General features: G+C 38.1%; 2 pseudogenes; one reads left to right on the forward strand and one right to left on the reverse strand.

Annotated features, from left to right (window-relative positions):
• Positions 1-400: 400 nt before the first annotated feature.
• Positions 401-1,781, reverse strand: LOC114079485 (E3 ubiquitin-protein ligase SH3RF1 pseudogene; annotated as a pseudogene).
• Positions 1,782-6,984: 5,203 nt separating this feature from the next.
• LOC114079484 (melanoma inhibitory activity protein 2-like) lies at positions 6,985-8,640 on the forward strand (annotated as a pseudogene).
• Positions 8,641-9,821: the final 1,181 nt, after the last annotated feature.

A 9,821-nucleotide genomic window follows, 5' to 3' on the forward strand; every position in this document is an offset into this window, starting at 1 on the left:
TTCTCTGGATACCTGATATCATTGGTTTGCTAAAGTCAGCCCACATTTACTTATAAGAGAGTAGTTTTTATAAATTTTTCAAATCATTGTTAAACCCAACCATTGTTAAAAATTAACTAGATCACATAAGAATTAGGAATAATTAATACTCAAATCTCATCCCTTCCTAATTAATTTTACTATACTATAATCCCAGGTTCTGACATGATCTATATCTGCTTTAATTTTGGAATTAATAAATACTTTTGGAATTAATATTCAGATTTCCAAAAAATTGGCTGCTAAAATTTGTAATGAGATGACATCAAATCTGTAGATAGTTCTGGGGAGAACTAACATCTTCATAATATTTAATCTTCTAATTTGTGAGCAGTGGATTCTACCATGAGACTGAGTCCCATTACAGCAGATGCATCACAGCACCTGGCAGGGTGGAGGTGAGAGGACAGTGGTAGCCAGGAGAAGGGGGTGCTGGAAAGGGAGGATTCATAGTTCCAAAAGTACCTGGAGAGGGGACATCCAACAGGAAAGTGAATGAAGGGCCAGTTGTCACTGGGCTGCTTAGGTGTTGGGTCACAATGAATGCAGCAGTACTCACATGAATCTGAGAAGAGGCACTGAAGTAAGCCCAGCCCAGACAGTTCTCTGATCCTTGTGGAAGTTGAGGATTGCTGGAGCTGATGAGGACAGGAGGGCTGATCTCCATGGAGTGGCAGTTCTGGGATGCGTGAGAGAACTTGTTTGCTATGGTGAAGGAAATGAAGGAGTGGTGATTTTTGGTGTTGTTCTTGGTGTTGGAGTGCTTTAGGGCAGTGCTGCTCTGGACTGCTGCTGAGGTACATGTTTCAGCATCAACTACTGACATGGGAGGCTGATCCCATTCTGTCAGCTGCTTTGCAGGCAAATTAAACTCAACATAGGAAATCAGAAATATTTCTATTTTGTCTTCCAGCATTTCTTCAGCACAGCTTGCATCCACTCTTTGGATCACAGTCAGAGCATCATCCTTAACAAATGGAAGGCGGTCATTATCTGTTGCTTTTTTCTCTTTCACTTCAAAGTCATAAAGTGCTTTGCACTGAGGTGGGGACTGAGACAATGGTTGAATAATCTGCACTAAGTTGGCTGGGAAAAATCCATAGATCCCATTGACTTACCCTGTGGAGCCAGTTTTTATCAATGTGTTGTGAAAAAATGATGATGCCACATTTGCTGAATTTAAAGTCTCCAGGCTCCTTTCCTTCATAGTTGTATAATGCTTTAGGACATGGTAACAGGCATACCCCTCACTGTGGCCTCCAGGCTTGCCACCGAGGCTGCCATCCACACTGGGAGCTCTACAGATCTTTTGCACTACAATTAGTCATAGTGCTGCCCTGAACCCTTAATGCATTTGTGAAGTTGGTCCCACTGCCCACACCAGCTGGTTTCCAAGGCTTCTCTGCTTGAAGTCATCCAGAAGACTGACAGGGAGGATGTCATCTGGATGTTCATCATGGGAGCCAACAAGAGTCATCCAGTACAAACAAATGAGAGGACCTATGATCCCAGCAAACATCCTTTGCAAAACTTGTGCTGGCAAGGCAAGACTTTGGCAGAAGAACCCAGGCATTCTAAACACAAAGGACACTCTAAAAGATCTAAGAAGGCTTCAAAAAGGCTTCAGAAAATTGTTCATAGTTGTGTGCAGCTCTTTAAATGATTTATGTAACATCCATTTCAGAATTTGCTCTTGCACCTTGGCTCTTCCTCCTTGTTCTTGGTCCCCCTGTGGTGGCCATGGCCAATACAGATTCCACCCAGTCTTGCCTGCTGCTTTCTATTTCTTACATAGGTGTGGTGGCCCCTGGACACTCCTCTGGGCTTCCCTCCTCTCTGCACAGACATATTACACAGGTGTCATGGTCTGCCACTTGCCCAGCCTTAGATGTTATTTTTTTAAATCCATAGAATGCTTGGTAGGTTAGAAACCAATGCATGAGAAATGGAATAGTCCAAATTTCTATCCTGGCTTGAATATTTTGTGACTGTGTGACTTTGTAAAAGTGGCCTAACTTCTCTGCTTTCTTTTTTTCTGGTGGTATTAATAGTCCCTGTCATAAGGAACCACAGGAACTACAGACAAAGCTCCAATGCAGGGTGTGTCAGGATACACACTCCGGGTGGGGCAGCACTTGTTACCCTGAGTTTAATAATGTACGAAACAAGAGCAGTAATGACAGTGACCTGTGGTGATGGGCAGCTGACAGTGCAGAGGTAGCAAGGACCTTCACGTTTTCTCTGAAGCAGCTGAAGGACAGACACCAAGGTAGATGGGACCTGGATGCTTGAAACTGGTGACATATTCACACTTCTCCCTCTTTTCTTGCAGAATATCCCCCAGGACCTGTCCATCTACAGCTTTGGGCTGGAGCAGTCCCTCTTGTTGCAGCCCCTGCAGGAGATGCTGGCTAACATGGTGGAGAGGTTGGAAGGGGCAAGTACACTTTAAAATTGAGTATTTTAGTGTGTTCAGCTGCTATGGGATGGTGGCTCTTACAGGTATTGGAAATCGTGTTTGTGGAGATAAGTCAATGGCTTTCACTTGTGACTCCCTTGGGGTTGACCTTCTGCTTTACTGTGCACCCCATCATATCTTGAACTTGAAAACAGAAATCAAGTGCAATGTGATCTGTGTGGCTGCCTGTTGTGTTCATGGAAACAGCCTTTCTTGGGCATCTGTGTGTCTTCCTGCATCTTCAGAGCTCTGACTGTTCCTCTTTTGACCAATTGTTTTGTGTATTACTCTTTGTTATTGACAATTATTTATTGTCAAATATCTTTAACTGTGTGTTCTAAGTTGTTGTTTGGCGATAAAATTTCATGGCACTGTTATACACTTTATGTGATGAAATCACAGTGATATGGCTTTAGTGAATTGTAAATTTGCAAATAGCTAATAATTTTCTTTTGAAAATTAAGACTTTTATTTCTGTCTTCAAATGCAGATATTTTCCTTCAAAAATCTATATGGTGATTTTAATTATTTTCCATGTGACAAGCTCTTACAGACTGGGTAGTACCCATTTGTAACAAATTCATACAGTTTAAAGTTAAGCAGAAGGATAAATTGTCACATTATGGGTCTTCTCTATATTTTTAGGAGAATTCTAAGTGCTACACTCTTGTGTAGTTTAATAAATTCAAGTATCTCCAGGAATAAAACCAAATTTTTTTGTTATTAATGATCTCTGTATAGCTTTTATGGTTGAATTATTATTCTAGTTGAGATGAGTAAAGAGATTAATAATACATGGTTCCAAAGAAATTAGTGATTAATTGTGTTGTCACATATAGTTTTTCAGCATCCACGAGCAAATCCTGTACCTCTATAGTTAAAAAAAAAAAAAAAAAAAAAAAAAAAAAAAAAAAAACAGTATCACAGCTTAGAACTTTAATCAGGCTGTGCATGAATTCTAAATAAAATTTTAATGTACATAATTTTATGAAATCCTACTATAGGGAAGAGATGCAGTTTATGGAGCTGGATCCTACTTTCAGCTGCTAGTATTTTTTAGGTAGAAAACACTGTCAAATAGATGAAGGGAAAACTGTCTAAAATTTTAGGGGGGAGAATGGTTCTTACTTAAGAAGCAGTTTTGATGATACCCAGGAGTGATATTCAAAATATTGTACAACTGCCTTGGCATAGGTACCAGTGAATCAGAGTGGCTTTCAGCCACAGTGCTGGAGGTTGGGGTGGTCTGAGTGATTTTCAGGGGGTCATGGAGGACCCCTGGGGTGGTCCAGTGAGGTTTACCAAGAGGGAAAGTTTTTTTTCCACTATAAAAATTATTTTAATCATGAGAGTGTTTATTGGTTGTATTTGATACATGAATGCTGCTGGGACTCAGAGGAATCATCTTTTTGGACTCCCAGGATGCCCATAGCATCTCTCCTAGAGTTTCTGATGTCTCCTTCAAACTCCTTATTGTACTATCATGATGAATCCTTTTGTCAAGCAAATTGACATGTTTCAGTTAATAAATTATACACAGTAGATTCTCTAGAATGAAGATTCCCATTTCCTAAGGTAACATGTCAGAAAGGAAACATTAATATTTTTTATATGGTGGTGGTGGTGAGTACCAGGGATTGAACTGAAGGGCACCTGACAACTAAGCCACATTCTTAGCCCTAGTTTGTATTTTATTTAGTGACAGGGTCTCACTGCACACCTTGCTTAGCACCTCGCTTTTTGCTGAACCTGTCTTTGAACTCATGATCCTCCTGTCTCAGCCTGCCAAGCCACTGGGATTATAGGCATGCACAACCACACCCAGTTCACCAGTTTCCAATTATAGGGTGCTACTGATTCCCTAAAATACAATGCTTGAATCTTACAAAGAAAAATTTTCTGTACTAGATTTTTTGTAGTAAATGATATTACAAGTTGTGGGAAAGTGTACAATTAGTTGTTCCTGAACTCTGTAAATGTTCAAGAAGCACATAAGGTACTGCATCTTTCATCATCATCTTTGGTGATCCGGGGAATGATCATGTGAAGGGTGCAAAATTTTCTCACATTTAAATAAGTGGTAAGACCACATGCCCATGTCAGAGTGGAAAGTCAAAGGTAATTGGCCAAGACTTAAATTTTATAGCTGGGTGTGGTTTGGTATCTTATTATTATTTTATGTGCTATTATAGTTTGTATACCATTTGAAAATCCTATAATCCTTCAAAGAAAAATGATTTATAAGAATCCTCACTTTTTTCTTTCTACTAACAAATGGGAAAAGGAGAGTGGAAAGGAATGGAACAGCATTTGATGTATATACTCTTTGTCTCTTTACTTATGGGAATAACTATTTTATAGCAAGGATGATGATAATGATGATGATGATGATGATGATGAAGAATAAAATGTTATTGACCTGCATGTTCAGATAAGGACGAGGCTCAGGAAGTTCACTTGAAAGTAGGTACCTTGATACCGATGCTGTATATGTAAAAAAGCTACTCTCATTTGGTGACTTTTACATCCAAACAGAAACAGCTCTGACAAGTAAAGAGGAATCTGAAGCCTGTTTTTTGTGTGTTTTACTTTATGGCTAACTGCTTTTATTTTGTGTGAAACTCAAGACAATTGGTTTGAGTCCCAGAATTGTTTCTTTTTAGTTTTGTGCCTTGACCAGTAATCTCTTTGAAACTTAGTGTGATTTCTGTTGCTATAATTGAATATCCCCCTAGGTAAATTATAGAGAAAAGACATTTTATTTAGCTCATGGCTCTGGAAGTTCAAGAGCATGGTGCTGGCATCTGGCGAGGCCTACTGGATCATGAGGTGGCAGAGGGCAGCAGCACACGGTGTTGTAGCTTAATGGATCTGTAAGGGCCCATGTTCTTTCTTTCTTTTTTTTTTGGAGACAGGGTATCATTAAATTGCTGAGGCTGACCTTGAACTTGTTGTACTCCTGCCTTAGCCTTCTAAGTGGCTACTAGGATTACAGGTGGGTGACACCATGCCCAGCTGATAATTTGATTCTGATACATGTATGTACATTGAGTAATATTCACCATGAACTAATTAACATATTTTTAACTTCACATAATTACTTTTGTTAAAAAATTTCTAATCTTTCATACCCTGTGGAACTGGACAAGTGTTTTAGTTTACATTGATAAAACTCTGGCCATAGAAGTAGAATGGCTCTATTAATACATGATGGCATAATGCCTTTGAACTTTAGAGGCTTTTAGCAAACCAAAGACGACTACTGAATGCTTTTCTTCAAACATTAGATTTGGCTTATCAAGAATTCAAGCATAACTAGGAAAAAAAACTATATTAGATGTCTTTTATTTACATCAAGCAATGAACTCTATCTTAACAACAACATAATTCACCTTCAGGAGCTAAAGCCATTTCAGAGAGTTACATCGTATCCTTCTTTTTGCTTAGTATTTATAATGACCCAGTTACTTAGAAGTTTTTACATCCAATAAGAAGTCAAAAGAACATCTGAAAAACAATTTTGAAAACTTAAATAAGTAGTAGGCTAGTAAAACTGACATGAAAACCAACTCAAGTTTCAAGTTCCTTTTTTTTTTTAGAAACATTACATCTGCTGTACTTTTTAAAAACAACTTGTCATAACTGATTTGTTCCCATGGTAGCAACTCTTCTTAAATTACTTTTTAAATAGTCTAACTCAAGAGTTTTTCTATAGAAATAGTTCAGATTGCTTCTATAGTAAGTGTCAGTAGGCTGCAGATGTAGCTCAATAGTAGAGAGCTTGCCTAGCATGGAGAAGGCCTTGGAGTTTAACTACCAACACTGCAAGAAAAGAAAAGGGAGAGAAGAGAGAAAGAGGGAAGGAAGGAAGGAAAAAGGGAGTGGACAGGAGGGGAGGGAAAGGAATGAGTCATTACAATAAAATGGCAAGTGGTACAAATATATGATGTATTAGCTCTGTAAATTATTTTACAAAGCTTTAAAATTTTAGTTACATCAAACTAGTTGACATTATGACTGAATGGAAGAGCACAAAAAAACTCCATCATGGCCTGCCTGAAACTAAACTAAGGGGTGGGTGACAAGGAGAGGAGTCCTCTCTGGCTCAATTGGGACAGACTGCAACCTGCACTGCTTCATGATGCACAGCATAATGAAGGGGCCAAGACTTCAGTGACAGGCACTTGAGTGTGCTAATCTCCTGGGAGCCTATGACTGTGGCTTCCCATGTCCATGCTCACAGCTCCACCCCCCACCACTGCAGCTGCTTCACAATGGTGTGCTCCACTGCCTGATGCACGTTTGAGTTACTCACCAAAGACCTGAGTGTCCACAGCCTGTCTGGGTGTGGCTGGGCAGGCTGTGCCTGCAGCAGCAGTAGGCAAAGCAGCATTAGTGTGATGGACTGGCCAAGGGGTCCCCCTCAGCTGTATTTGGGGCAGGTCCTGTAAGAAATATACAGGACTTTGGCATCATTGTCTGTAGATATGAAACTAGGCCCTCATCCTTATAAATATACTTGGGAGTTGGTGATATATGCAGATATTGGATTTTTTGCTATTCTCTTGTTTCTGTGGAGATGTTGTCAATGTGTTAGAAGCAGGTGTTATGTAAGAAGAGATAAAAAGCCTCCTCTAAAACTTGCTGGACTAATTGAAGAAAAATGTCAACTACTTGAGAAAGTTAGCCTTGTTCAAAAAGAGTATGATGGCTTAGAGTCACCTTTAAAGGATGCCATTTTGGAGAAGAAGTCCATAGAAACAGAAAATTTGGAGGCAATATATACAAAGCTGGATAGGTCTAAATCTAAACTTGAGGATGAAATATTCTTTCTAGAAAAAGAGCTAAAAGGAGATAAAACTCAAGATTCTCAACAGGATGAATTGATGGCAGATATATCAAGAAGGATTAAGTCTCTAGAAGATGAATCAAAATCCCTCAAGTTATTAATAGACAAAGGTGAAACAACCTTGAGAATATTTCAAATGAATGCAGAAGTATTTAAGGTAGCAATAAAAGAGGTTTTGAAAGAAAATTTCCAACTTCATGAAAGTCAGAAACAAATTTTACAAGAAGCTGAAGTATGGAAAGAAAAAGAGAATAACCTTAATAAACAGAAAATAACATTGGAAGAGTCTATAGTATATGCAGAACAAGTTCCAAGAGATAAAGAAAATCACATTAAGTCTCTGACTGAACACTTGGTGCAGATGAAAGATTGGGTTTCTGTGCTTGGAGAAGACCTAAAATATGATGGTAACTTGGAATTGAAAATGAAGAGTGAATCAGAAACTGGTGTTCACTTAGATGATCAGCCAAAAGGAGCTTTGAAGGAACAGGTTAATGGTGCTAAGTTATATGCCCCTTTAATACCTTAGAAAGAGAAAGAAATGAAATGTTTATTATCTGAAGTAGATGAAGTAAAGGAAGACCTTAAAGAACATATTAACAACCTTAAGACAGAGCAAGTATCTTCACAGTCAAAATACACAACTTAAAAGATAGAATAATAATCTTCAGCAGAAATTTAATGTCATGATTGAAATATATCAAAAAATGTAATGAAACTCCAAAGAAAATTAATAGGAGAGGAAATTTACTGGGTACAGCGAGATGAGAAACTTTCAGAAGTGGACGAAAACATCAGCCATACAAAGAATAGCTGGAAAACCATAGAAAGCAAGTCAAAGATCTTGAAGAAGAATTGGAGAGAACCATTCATTTTTATCAGGGCCAAATTATGTACTATGAGAAAAAAAGCACATGATAATGAGCTCATAGCTTAGAGTGCTAAAAGATACCTCAAGATTTAAGGAAACAAAGTGCTCACAACAGACAAAAATTAACTGAAAATGAAGTTAAATTTAAACTTTCTAGAAAAAGAACCTTGTGCACTTGATGATTCAAATACAGCCTTTGCCAGAGAGCATTCCCCAAATGGTCCTTCACTATTGGGTCAACCTTCATCAGAAATGAGAGGTCCTCTTTTGAAAAAGAAGGGTCCACTCATATTCTCATCTTTGGTGCCATTGGGAGGAGAAAGTGGCTCAAGAGGCCAAGAGAATCCTCTGGGACCACAGATTATCAATGAAAGGATAAAATCAGGCTATGTTGAGTTAATGGATCCTCAGAGTGCCGTATAATATTGTTCCCCTGTCACCTCGATGGGAAAAGGCTGGTAGGATAATGATCCCTCCATTAGGCTAACCATATTCTGATCCACATCTTTCTCTACAAAGGCAGGATTTATAGTATTCTAATTATGGTAGGCTATCTGGACTGTTGGAACAAAGAATATGCCTTCTTTGCATAAGATGGATGGGCCTCTGTCTTCAGAAATGGAATCTAGTAAAAACTGATACCAAAGTCAATCTTCGTAATTCCAATGTGCCTGATTCATCTCTCCCTGCTGAAAACCAAGCAACTGGCTCTAGTTTTTTTTTTTTTTTTTTTTTTTTTCATCTTCCACTCCAGTCAGAGGTGCATTGTTTCCAGTGGACCCAAGGAGTCAGTTCATGAGAAGAGGACCTTTTTTTTATTCCTGCACCTCCTCCAGGAAACATGTATGGAGTATCTGGAGATTATTTTGTACCAGGCCCACTACCCCCTGCATTCCCATTGGAAAATGTCTATTCACTGAGGTGTTTTTCTCATTATCTTCCCCCAAGAGCTGCATTCCTCTCCCACCTCCACATTCTGAAAGTAGAAGTGAGTTTCATTCAGGGTTGATTCCATCTTGAAAAGAGACTGCTACTGAACATCCAGACCACAACAGGAAACCTGATATTTTTGATCTCTCTTCAAAGTAATTTGACACATCTTTCATTTTTAGTTGAGAAAGTGTTTTTACTTAAGAAAGTGATTAATCTTTTGCTCCAGTTGAAGCTTAAAGGAATTATAATTCTTAGGATAGTATTTTATAAATAAAGATAATTTCAAAATAAATTTTATGAGCAAATTATTTCCATTTTATTTTATTCTAGGTAGTGTAACATAATTTTATTAATTTATTACTACATAAGCAACAATGGGAGTTTTGTATACAAAATATTGCAGGTGGCATATTTTAAAATCCAAAGCATATGCTTTATACAAAGAAATATACTTATTATGATTGTAGCATATGCGAATGTAACTTTATATGTCGTAATGAAAGATTTTAATTGATTTGAAGCCTTGTTTGGCATTGATGATAATAAAAATCAGCTCATTTTCCCATAAATTAGAATAACCAGAGCATCTTAAGTGTAAAGAAGAAAACATGACTGTCATGTAAACAGGAGATTTCAAATATAAGAAATTTCCAGTTCTCAGGAAAACTTTT

This window comes from Marmota flaviventris, chromosome 6, assembly GCF_047511675.1.
Source record: "Marmota flaviventris isolate mMarFla1 chromosome 6, mMarFla1.hap1, whole genome shotgun sequence".
In the NCBI taxonomy this organism is placed as follows: Eukaryota; Metazoa; Chordata; class Mammalia; order Rodentia; family Sciuridae; genus Marmota; species Marmota flaviventris.